This window comes from Leopardus geoffroyi, chromosome A1 (genome assembly GCF_018350155.1).
Source record: "Leopardus geoffroyi isolate Oge1 chromosome A1, O.geoffroyi_Oge1_pat1.0, whole genome shotgun sequence".
Taxonomy (NCBI): domain Eukaryota; kingdom Metazoa; phylum Chordata; class Mammalia; order Carnivora; family Felidae; genus Leopardus; species Leopardus geoffroyi.
This window is the reverse complement of record NC_059326.1, coordinates 18,388,837-18,401,083: the sequence shown is the minus strand read 5'-3', so window position 1 is coordinate 18,401,083 and position 12,247 is coordinate 18,388,837. Positions and strand designations below refer to the sequence as shown.

General features: G+C 46.3%; 2 long non-coding RNA genes across 3 annotated transcripts in view; one reads left to right on the top strand and one right to left on the bottom strand.

The window, feature by feature from the left end:
• Positions 1-12,247, top strand: part of LOC123596414 — a 280,758-nt gene that overhangs the window by 206,443 nt on the left and 62,068 nt on the right. The gene's annotated exons all lie outside the window — the stretch shown is intronic.
• On the bottom strand, positions 5,340-6,749 carry LOC123596425. Its single transcript, XR_006711675.1, has 2 exons — positions 6,358-6,749; positions 5,340-5,641 (listed from the first exon to the last, which is right to left on the bottom strand). It is a non-coding gene; the product is annotated as an uncharacterized LOC123596425 (long non-coding RNA).

The window sequence follows — 12,247 nt, the reverse complement described above, 5'->3', positions numbered from 1 at the left end:
ACTGTGAGGGAAAGCTTGTCTCGCATCTTAGTTGAACTGGACCATTTTCTGAGCCCATTGGATGGCTTAGTTATTGAAACATTATTATATGTAAATATTTACCTACTACGAGTCAAAATTGTCTTAGCACAATAGATTCTGAGGCCAAGACAGCAGCTGCCCTCCATCACCGCTAGCTTGAAATATTTAAGTAGCCTCGTATCTTTATCAATTAACTTCTTACATTTTACGAACACTAGAGTGCTCATGAAGAACTATTACTATGGAAAAAAAGTGGAGGGAAATTCAGCCCACTTGAAAGGTAAAAGAAAAGGTAAGAGGACGGGGGTACAGGAGTCACAGGAAAGTCAGAAGAGTGCTCCGTCCAGGACAGCCTCCTCTGGTGTCAACGTCCCTGTCTTCCTGCCTGTGTTTGACAGTTGTCACAATGTCAACAAGTCTTACATGTGTACAACATAGACTCACCACATACGTATATATACACAGAGGCGTACGTATACGTATGTGGACATGTGTATGGAACTGTTTATTACAAATGCATTTCACAAACATTCACTCAGTGAGGTAACTGACAGACATTTGAACTCTACAAAGTTCAACACTACTGCAGGCAGTAGGAATACAGCGGTGAACAGAACAGATAGAACCTCTGCCCCTGGAGAGTGTCCACCAATTTTAAGAATTCTGGGGTATTCTGTCAGATGCTGATACCATGGTTTGCTTAACCATTGTCCTGTTTTGGGACTTTCCAGTTGTTTCTCATGATTATAGAAGGTCCCCGACCTATGATGGTTCTGGCTTACGAGTTTTTGACTTTATGATGGTGAGAAAGAGATACCCATTCAGTAGAAACTGAATCTCTGAATCTTGCATTTTGATGTTTTCCTGGGCTAGCAATATGCAGTGGGACCCTCCCATGTGACTCTGGGTAGCGGCCGCAGCCCCCAGACGGCCACATGATCACAAGGGTGAACAGCCGATAGGCTGACATCCACTCTGTACCCATATGGCCGTTCTGTTTTCATACTTTGAGTATAATAGTCAATCGATTGCATGTGATATTCAACACTTTATTATGTAAAATGGGCTTTGTGTTAAGTGATTTTGCCCAACTATAGCTAATGTAAGTGTTCTGAGCACGTTTAAGGTCAGTGAGGCTAAACTGTGATGTTTGGTGTTAGATGTGTGTTAGATGCATTTTTGACTCGTGATAGGCGTAACTCCGTTGTAAATCCAGGAAGAGCTGCATTAAAAAATGCTACACTAAATGTCCTTGTACATTTTTGTCCTTGTGTGTGAGCATGTATCTGTAGGACAGATTTTTTTATTTTAGGCTTTTCCAAAAAGTTATTCCCCTAGTTAAAAGCTTTGAAATGAGTTTCATTTTGAATTATGTATTTTGATTAATGCCATTTTGCCAAATCCAGAAAATAATTTTAATAAAAGGTTAGGGGGAAACTCCTCTGGGGTTCTTTTTCTATTTCCCTGCCTTTTGCCTTATGCCAAAATTTTTTTTAATGATTTCCTTGCCAGTAACTGCTTTTGGCATAGCCAGAAGCTGAACATCATGGGGTTGGTGGGGAGGGTGGGGGGAGACGGAAAGGAGCATTTGGCTCCAAATTGCATAATTTGGCAAGTTTTCCTACTACGGTAGTCATGTTTTTGCAAGATTCAGTGAACTTTCTGAAGGCTGACTCTCCAGAAAAACCATGACAGCATGGCTGCCTCTCTCCCTCTTGACTCATCCCTCTCTCCCTTGTCGTTCAGGGCTCTGTGGAGGCTGTTGAGTTTCTTGGGCTGTTCTCTTGCCCAGTGGAATAGGCCTTACTTCTTCTTTATTCCATTTTGCATTTGAACTCTTTCCCCTTCTAGTAGTTACCTCAGACACGATAACAGAAGGCCAGTGAGGGTTTTCCTTGCCAAACTCCACTGGTGTATGTGTGTAGGTAGAGACCATGAAGATGTGCTTCCAGGATGACTGATGAAACGGCATTCCATCTTTGTCTGATGCCATAATAGTAATCGACAATGGCAAATGCCCTTTTTTTCCTGAGTATAGGTGACACACAATGTTACATTAGTTCCAAATGTACACATAGTGATTTGACTATGCTGTGCTCATCACAAGTGTAGCTCCCATCTGTCACCATACGTCACTTTTATAATATCAATGACTATATTCCTTAACGGTAGCGAATATTCTTGATTACTTACTTGGTGCGGGGCACTGTGCTAAGCTCTCATCTTATTTGTTTCATTCCCTTAATAACCCTACAAGGTAGGAACCATCCTCCCCATTTTCCATGTGGGAGAATAAGAAATGAGCAAGTAACTGCTCAAAGCGCACCCAACTAAAAGTTGGAAGATCTGGAATTTGAAGCCAGGTCTTTTGGATTCTGGAGTCCCGCAGTCCTGACCTCCATGCATCCTGCCTCATTTCCTGTCTAGGCTATGTCTGAGGGTATCTCGTGTTGAAGGAGCTTTTCTCTACTCGTCCTCTGGCACGCATCAAAGCCACAGCCGTAGGCCAGTGCTGAGCTGCTGAGAAACACGATAAAGGCGTTTATGATGCTGCTGCAGATGACTATGACCTCATCTTCCAAGACAGACCTACTATGTGGGAGAGAGGAGGCAGAGTTAGACTCAGAGACCTGAGTTACAGTGTTAGCTCTATCACTTATCAAGCACGGTGACTTTTCTTGGTTTCTTAACTTGGAAAATAGTGACCATCGCTCCCTTCTAAGTTGCAGTGAGGACGAGGCAGTATGTGTACAAGCACCCACTAAAGGATACTTTTATTGTTATTTGTTATTATCACCCCAAGTGAGGCAAAGACAATCCAAGTCTCCATGAGAAGAAAGAACATAAGTCTGAGTTCCTGACTGAGGAGAGGCAAGTTTCCGGGATCTGCAACATGGATGAACCTTGAAAACATTACACTAAGTGAAAGAAGGCAATCACAAAGATCACATACTGGATGATAACATTCATATGGAGTATCTGGAACAGGCAAATCTATACAGACAGAAAGTGGTTCATTGGTTGCCCAGGGCTGGGAGGCCTAGGGGGACTGGAGTGTGACCACTAATGGGTATGGAGTTTCTTTTCGCGGTGATACGCATATTCCAGTGTTGATTCTGGTGATGGTTTTGTAACTCTGTGAACATACTAAAAACCATCGAATTGCATACTTCGAGTGGGTGAATTGTAAAGTATTGGAATTACATCTCAATAAAGATTATCTGTTAAAAATAAGTTTCTGATGTCTGCTTTCTTAAAAGAAATTGAGAAATCCTCAGTCTATCATGTTTATATTGAATGCATTTCTCAAAAACAGCACTGCCTCTTTCTTAGCCAGGGCACTTAGACAAAAGTATCAAAATATCAGTACAGACTAAAACACAAAAAAAGCTAAAGGCAAAACAAAGTCAGGAAGAGAAGCTAGACGGAAAAAAGTAGAAAGCTGGAAAGGAGACTGCCTATAAGTCTACACTGAACCTGACTCATGCTCCACGGGGCAGGCATTTTGAGCTGTTTGTTATACAATGATGGATCTGCAGTGATTCACCCACACGCTCTTGTGGGGAATCCATGTGACAAAATGGCCTCCATGAAAAAGCAACTTGACCTTGCCCCACAGGCCACACAGATGTGCGTGTGGCAAGATGCCAAGGTAAGATGAGGACAGTTTGGTGCTTGTAGAATCAAACCATGGTGTCTGAATCTCAATGAACTGACCTGTCCATCCAGGTCCAGCTGTAGGTGTTTGGTCCACGGCAGGTGTGATACCTGCCAAAATATGAGAAGATGCAGAAGTAAAGAAGTAACTTGGCCATAAATGTCTTGTCTCTTGTCTCTGAAAAAAAAATACCTATAAAAGTGCCTGGCTCATGTTAAGACCTTAATGGATGTTTGCGGAAAGGATTGTTGTTGGAATGAACCCAGCCATAAAAGATGTTGTCTCCCTCCCTGACTCTTAGGTAGTGAATTCAGGGGAAAAAAAGAGATGAACCACTTTTTGACATAATAATTTTTATTTTTGGTTGTACCTTCCAGTTCTTAGAGCACCCCTACCTACGTCAATAGCTCATTTGATTTTGAACAGCACTATAGAGGTATAGAATGCTAGATGGCATTTAGAGACGCCTGTCCTGTTCAAGGTCATATGGCCAGGGTCAAGACCCAAGTTCAGTGTCTTCCCAGGTCATGTGAGTTGAAATTACCTGGCCTAGTTAGTCAATTTAATTTTTCAATGTTTCAAGGGATTATATCGAAGCTACCCAGCATCACAGAGTGTGCTGTTGGTAAAAACATCACATATGGCAACGATGGGGGTTGACCAACCAAGTACCACTTCTTGAGGCCAAAATGAAGGAGTGAGCTATGACTAAGAGCACAGAATCCAGTGCCTGTGGGGGAAGAGGCTTAACAAGGTGGTTAAGAGCGTAGGTCCAGAACCACATTCTGGTTGCGGTCCAGTTTTGCCATCTGTTAAATTGGGGCAGTGTCACCATGATATAAGATTGTTGCCAGGGTTGAGCGTGCCACTGTGTGCTGAATATTTAGCAGAGTGCTTAGCACATAGTTAGCGCTCATTAAAAGCTATGTTTTAAACACTCATTTCTTTTTTCTATTTCTTTTTCTTCCATCCTCTCATTGCCATCCTCTTCACTGTCATTTGCTCAGGAAAGTACAGGGCTGTCTCATAACAACTGAGAATTTGGATGTCTTGTGAGGAGGCACAGGCATACGGATGGGATTCAGCGTATGGCTGTGGTCTGCCCTCTCCACAGGCTGGACAAGGTTGGGACTCAGAGGTCCACACAGGGCAGCAGGCATAGGGATGTGGTGAAGGTGGCGGTCCGGTGGGAAAGGCTGCGGTAATAGGCACCTGTCTGGTTTCAACGCTGCAGTCGAACGAAGCAGCCAGGCACAGCACTTGCACCGAGAGGCCGAGGCATCGGTTCAGAATCGGATGGGTGAGTGGGCCGTCCAACCTCCCACCACACACTGCGGGTGCCCCGGCTCAGGGCCTTTACCCCCAACCCCTGGGCAGACTCGGGCTAGCAGACAGGTGCTTTCCCGCCAGGCAACGCACTGGCCTTCAGAAGCTGCAGCTTGCAGCAGAGGTTCTAAAGGGAATCCCATTAGCTCTCAAATGCCCAAGTTTATTCTTTTTTTTTTTCACATATATGAAATTTATTGCCAAATTGGTTTCCATACAACACCCAGTGCTCATCCGTGCCCTCCTCAATACCCATCACCCACCCTCCCCTCCCTCCCACCCCCCATCAACCCTCAGTTTGTCCTCAGTTTTTAAGAGTCTCTTATGCTTTGGCTCTCTCCCACTCCAACTTTATTCTTGATGTTCCTAAGACATGAGGGGCAAATGCAAACTAGTAAGAGGGGCGAGTTAAAAATCACGTGATGTCTCAACCACTGCAGGATTCCCCAACCCATTAATCAACTCTGTCAATCACCAGAGACTCATTTGACCCCATGAACCAATCACCGCAGGTGCACGCAACCCTCTCTGCACGGCCCAACATCCAGTCTCCGGCCTTCTACTAAATCTTTTGGTGTGCACCTGTGCAACAAGGTAAAGAACATCGTCTGCAGTTTGTCCAGTTTAAACCAGTACCTGCGGGAAGTGAGTGTTGATTTCAAATCTGGGCCTTGCAGGAAATGTTAATGATGTGCTACGGGGAGAGTGGGAAATACCACTGGCTAGATGAAGAGTGCAGAAAATGCCGCTCAGGGGAACGGGCTACGGTATCAGGATTTAAGAGACTTGAATTCCAGACTTTGCTCTACTGCTGACTGTCCTATAACCTGGGTTGGCCCCGGTGTTGTTGACTGTTAAATATGGTTTACCCTTCAGCTCTGTCTTTGACTGTCACAATGATCTGATGAGATAATATGGGGAGAAGAATTTTGGAAACTAAAAACTGCTTAATTTTTTTCATTCAGAAGTATTTTATAGCAGCATGTTTGATACTAACTCAATGTAGCAGGTCCGGAGGGGGCAAACAGACCCGGGGTCTCTGTTGCTTACAGGATGAGGTTAAGCCTCAACTGCTATGAGAGAAGGAAGCAGAGTGGGGAGGACGGGGTGGAGGAGCAGGGCCCGGAGCCTGGGAGGGAAACTGACAAGGCAGTTCCCTCAGGTTCAACGGGCAAAGATTATGCCCATGGAACCAGACTTCAGGGATCAGGAACCACAGCCGGGAACCTGGAAAACAGAGGCGCCGAGGTTCAGAAAGGGGGCTGCCGAAGCCCTGGTCAGGAACCCCAGCAGGCCCAGGGTGCAGGCAGCCCAAGGGAAGAACAGGCCTTTTCAGCGTCACCCCCTCTTACCAGACCAGCTGACCGAAGAGACACAGAAGCGAGCTCTAAGTAAGTGCAAAACAAAGCAGTGGGGCTCCCACTTGAGTGTCATCGGGATCACCTGGGGAGCTTCTGAAGCCACAGCTCTCTGGGCCCCACTCTCAGGTTTCTGATTCAGTAAGTTCGGGGTGGGGCCCTCGCCCAGGACATTTGCATGTCTAACAAGTTCCCAGGTGCATCTCCTCTGCTGGTCTGAGGGGGACACTTAGCCAACCCAGCACCCTGGGGCGGTCGCTCTGAATTCCTGGCCCGTGAAAGAAATGGTAGGCAGAGGAAGCATGTCCGAGCGTCCCGGCATCCCCCTCACCCGAAGCAGGTGCTCTGACTTGGTGCTGCCACAGGCTCAGACCGCCCACCCCCACCGCCACCCCCACCCCCACCCCCACCCAGTGGTGATACCAGGCTAGGAGCCCTGGCGTGGGCGGTGCTGGGACTGCCTTCTTCTCTTTGTAATCGCAGACAGGGGCCGGCCCCGGGGCGTCTGGGGCCCTCTCTGCCTTACCTCCACGACTTGAGGATGCTCGGGACAGGTTAGAACTACCATCTATGGACACAGACGGTTTGGGAGCATTTTTCTCTCTTGGAATATTTGCAAGTAGGAAAACACCTTCTGTGTCATGTTGAATCGCTTCCCTCGTCTTTGTCTGCCTTTCTTCAAGGTTTGCAAGTGGTTGTGATTAGCCGGTTACGTTTTTCTCCTGTTCTGTGAGGCTTCTGCACTGGTTGTGCACCGCAGACTGGAAGAAGTTGGGTGGCCGCTTGAGTCTCCATCCCTTGCACGGTCTTGGCAATACGACTGGTAATGCAGGGGCGTTGTTCTTCCCCCTCCCCTCCCTTCTATTCCCCGTCCATTGAGACATACAGGTGCTCTTTGCCCTTCATTCACAATTTTCTCAGTGCTCCGGTGGTGGGGAGAGAAAAACTAAGTAGAGTATAAGAAGCAAATTGTTACTCGAGCATAGAGGATGGAGTGTGTTGGCCATGGCTGGGTCAGGGAAGATTCTCTCAACTGGCGTCTTCTAACTCCGGCTGTGTGATAGAATCACTGGGAGTTTTTCGTAACTAGTACTGATCTGGGATGGGACCCTTGGCACTGGAAAATTTGAATCTCCTCAGGGCATTGTCATGTGTAGTCAAGCCTGAGATTTGCTGTTATAAACCAATGTTTCTTAACAACACCTGGGTGCTAAGCACAGCTGCATTTTGGTGTGACTTCCTTTTCATAACCACAAGCCATGCTAAGGAGGGTTGGAGGCTGCCACCTATGGGGTAGAAGTCCACTCCACAACCCTAAGTTTAGACAGGTAACAATAGGAAGTAGGTTACCTCAGGACCAGGTGGGCAAGATTTAAAAAAATGCCATTTCTGAGGGCAGCAAACAATCCCCAGCTGAGGATGACAGAGGCCGGAACCAATTCAGGAGTATGAGCCAAGGATTTCGGTGCCGAGAGAGCAAACTACCAGGGTCAGATCATCCCAGGCCCCTGGAGCCAGCACAGGGATGAAGCTTCATTCCAGAACCAGCTGCGGCTCAAGGCAGGAACTCCACGTCCTGGGCCAGCACTGGGTGAGTGGGACTGTGTTCACCCGGGACATGAGAAAGAGGAAGGGAGCAGGGTCTCGAAAAGTAGAACGTGGAGAGGAAATTGCCTGGCTTCCATAATGCTCAGCAACCAGTTGTATTGTTTTTGTTTTTGTCTGCACCAAACTGACCTGATGTTTCTGACGTTGTACAGATCCCCGGGATAATGAGAATCCAGACAAAATAGTCTCTCAGAGCAGCGCTCTTTAAATAGTGCAAATGAATTCCCAGGGGATCTTGTGAACTTGGAGATCCTGATTCATTTGGTGTGCGGGGCGGGGGGGGGGGGGGGATGGGAGAGTGGGAACTGGAGGGGCCCGAGAGTCTGCATTCCTCACGGTCCACCATGCGATGCTCATCTGAGGGCCACTTTTCAGTAGCAAGGACTTAGAGACAAGGGGGTGTCTACCTCAAACGCACCGGAGGACAACACCCCGCGGAGACCCGCGGAGTCACTATTGATGAGGAGGTTGACATCTGCTTTCCCTCTTCTCTCAGATTAAGGGAGTCTATGGTTTTTGCCGAAGGGTCCCATTCCTTGAGAAAAATGGCTTTCTGAAGACCTGAGTGCAAGGACAGCATACGCAATGTCTGTCTCACATCACACGCTGTCCTTCTCCTCACCCTGTCCCATAGGAAAGACTGATGTTCCACAGAGTGAACCAGGCTTGAGCTGACCTAGTGAAGCAAGAACCACAAATAAGTAACCTGTTACCTGGGAACAGAGCAGCAATTCTTTCATAAATGAATGTCAATGAGGTATAATTTTCTGCTGTAGCAGAATTTCTACACCTGACAGTATTTTTAATATACTTTAATTAAGAGGTTAATCTGTTGTAGAAATTGCTTTTCTCTGAAGCCACCTGAAATCAATTTAAACTCAATTACAAGTGGTTAGCTATTGTTTATGTGGTTAAAGATTAGAGAATACATTTTTGCTTGTCAGGAGCCATCCGAGCAAATTTTGAATGTCATGATCAGAGGAGAGTCTGAATAGTTGAGTGCTCTTTAATGGGCATAGAGAAACCATTAGAAAATATAATCAGTCATATTTGATGACTGGACCTTGGGACTCAGCTAGAAGAGGGTCTAATCATTTCTGTCCCTTAAGTGCCACGAGGATTGCTCTGCTGAAATTAATTGATCATTACGTGCTTTCTGAGAGCCTAATATACCCTATTTGATGGAATATAAATTGCAAAAATAATCTGTAAATTATATAACAAGCTTCAGAATACATTTGCCCTCTGTCTCTTTCGCACAGATTAAATCTGACAGCTAGTTTCAAAATGATCAAAATTGCTTAACTCCTCCAATAGTTTGGAATGCCTGAGTTTTACAAAGAAAAAAAAAAATCTATTGCCTGCCGTGTGCCCAGTATATAAATTTGAATTACAATCCATTTTCCATCAGCAAAACGTAGAGATAAAAAGAGGTCTGAAAAGGTTTTTGGGGGGCTTGAATGCATTATTTTATTCAATTGCTTAGTAAGGTACTTAGCTGCTATTAAAAATTTGGATGCATGTCAGAGAGAAAGTAGCTGTTTTGAATCCTATCCACTTCCACACTAAGTATATGAAAGACTTACATGCCTCTAATAGGGCAGCCAGCTTGCTAATGTGATATCCCATAGTCTGGTTGAACGACACACAATGACAGCACCCTCCACTGATTATCGGCGGGTTAAAGGTTTCTTGTCAGCCTTTCAGGTGTCAAAATGATGAATCCAATTACCTCCTCTGTTTGTGTGGATTCTTCTGGGATCAAGACATTCTGCCATGATAGCGTACACATTCCATGACATTTTGGTTAAAGTTGCAGCAAAGTCTTTTCTCTGGAACTCTTCCCCTCCAGAGAATTATTTTCAAATTTTTCCTTTGGGTTGACACTTCTCGTATTTGAAATAAACCTTCCAGGATTTTCTTCCATAAATGTTGAATGGTTAACTATTGAGTAGAGGACCATCTGTTCCTGCCTAATTGGTGTAATGAGGGAAGACCACATTTTTGGAGCCTGGAAAGAAAAAAAAAAAAAAAAAACAAAAAACCAAACGTGCGATGAAGCGGGTTTCAGAGTAGTGTTTAGCAGAAGAGGCTGGGGCAGCTCCCTAAATGCCAGGACAGTGGGATGTTTTCTGGGAACTGGGTCTTTGAAAGCTAGTTATCTCTTGGGAGTTGAGTGAGGGGTGAAGTCAGCTATGGGGACCATGTTTATATTACGTTAGGATTCTAGGTTGGACTCCAGAGGTTCAAATCCTGGCTCTGTCACTTGCTAATTGTGAGAGCCTTTGGGGAAGACTTCTTAGCTTCTTAAAGCCTCAGTTTCCCCCAACTGTCAAATGAGGCTAGTAATGAAAATTTAGTGCGGGAGTGTGTATAAAGTGCTCGGTGGAATGTCAGGCATGCTCACTTCCTAAGCTTTTCATCATAGTCAAAGCAGAGCATAAAATGACTTGATGTCTCTCTTTTCTAAGCCCTAAATAGGGGTCCATGATTTGAGAAAGCCTTTTTTTCCTTGGCTGGTGAAATTTTGGTATGAAGTCTTTCAGAGATGCCAAAACGAAGCTGCGTTTGATTTTTCATTTCGCAACTACCTTAATGACAACTCCTCTTGGAGTGAGGGTGGAGGTAAGGGATCGGAAGGATAAGCTGTGCGTCGGGAAGGGGGGGCGTCTCTGCGTGGTAGTCTCGGTTCCTCCATAAAGCAGCTGTGGGAGCTTGAGAGCAAGAAGTCGCTCCTCCTCTGTGCTCAGTTTGTGCAAAATGACAGGATTGAACAGATAGATGACTATTAAGGTGGCTTAGAGCACTGAGATTCCATGATTGTGTATTGCTCGCCGTCTCTGTGAGAACATTCCCTGCTCCACACCCCAGGCCACAGGCAAAAGGGGGGCACAGACGGGGCAGCACGGTAGTATGGTGACTGCGGCTTTCACCCTCATGCTGCTTGACCTCTCTGTTCATGACCCCCATGGTCCCACTTGGGTGGCCCCATTCACTAAGGCACGGTTTTTTTTGTTGTTGTTGTTTTTTTTTAATTTTTTTTTTAACGTTTTATTTATTTTTGAGACAGAGAGAGACAGAGCATGAACGGGGAAGGGGCAGAGAGAGAGGGAGACACAGAATCAGAAGCAGGCTCCAGGCTCTGAGCCGTCAGCCCAGAGCCTGACGCGGGGCTCGAACTCACGGACCGCGAGATCGTGACCTGAGCTGAAGTCGGACGCTTAACCGACTGAGCCACCCAGGCGCCCCACTAAGGCACGGTTTTAACAGCCTTTAAAAATCATGTCTCCCCTTTGAGAGACCCAGACCAAAAATCCTGTACTTCCTGGGATCGCTCCACCCTGGGAGACGCTAAGAAACCCCCATCATATCCCCTGACACCCCTTCCCTGCTTTATGATTTGAGGAGTCTTCTCTTCCCACCTCGTCCTGCGCTTCCCCAAACATCCACCCTCAGCAGAGGCATTAAAAGGGCACCGTGAGGGCCAGATTCAGCCCACAGATGATGTCACTTGCCCTGCCCCCCACCCCAAAAAGGTTTTCCACAATTGGTATTAATTCCCAGCATATAAAAATCAGAAGATTTCACATAAAACCCAGATTTCCAGCTTCTTTTGAAAAAAAACAACAAAGAGGAAAATATGAGCAGAATGTCCCCCTAGGAGGATGACCTCATTCATTATACCAGAGGGTGAAGAGTCTGGTCAGGAAGTGAAAAGGGTGACACCCTGATTCTGTACTCTGGAGAGTCTCAGGAGCAAGGTGAGAGATGTCCCCTCGAGCCTCTTCGAACTGGTCGAGGACCATCAAGTTAATGAGTCACCAGGAGACCCTTGGTGCAAAGAAGCCTCAAGGAAGAGACTCATTCCTGCCCCCTGGCTTGCTTCACTCCCAGCTGCCTGCCAGGTGCTCAAAGACATTAGTCTGTGCTCCTCCCACGGGCTCATACCTTTTAAGAGTTTCAGTTCCGTGAGATTCAATCCTTGCGAACATGCAAATCCCTCAAACAGGAATTGCACTTTGAGATTTAAATAAACTATACGTCACCGATTGTACGTTTTGCTGGGAACAGAGAGGAGAGGGCCTGGGGGCATAGAGGTTCTAGGCTGGGCCAGAGGGTTAAACCAAGAATCTGGGAGAGGTGAGAGAGGGGGTGGGGCTGGACAAAGGACGGATGGCTCACAAATCTCCCTGGACCAGAAGTTCTGAAAGTGAGCAGAGGGTGAGATAGGGAGTGCCATGGCCCTCTCTCAGTGGGGTGATCATCTTGCTTCCAC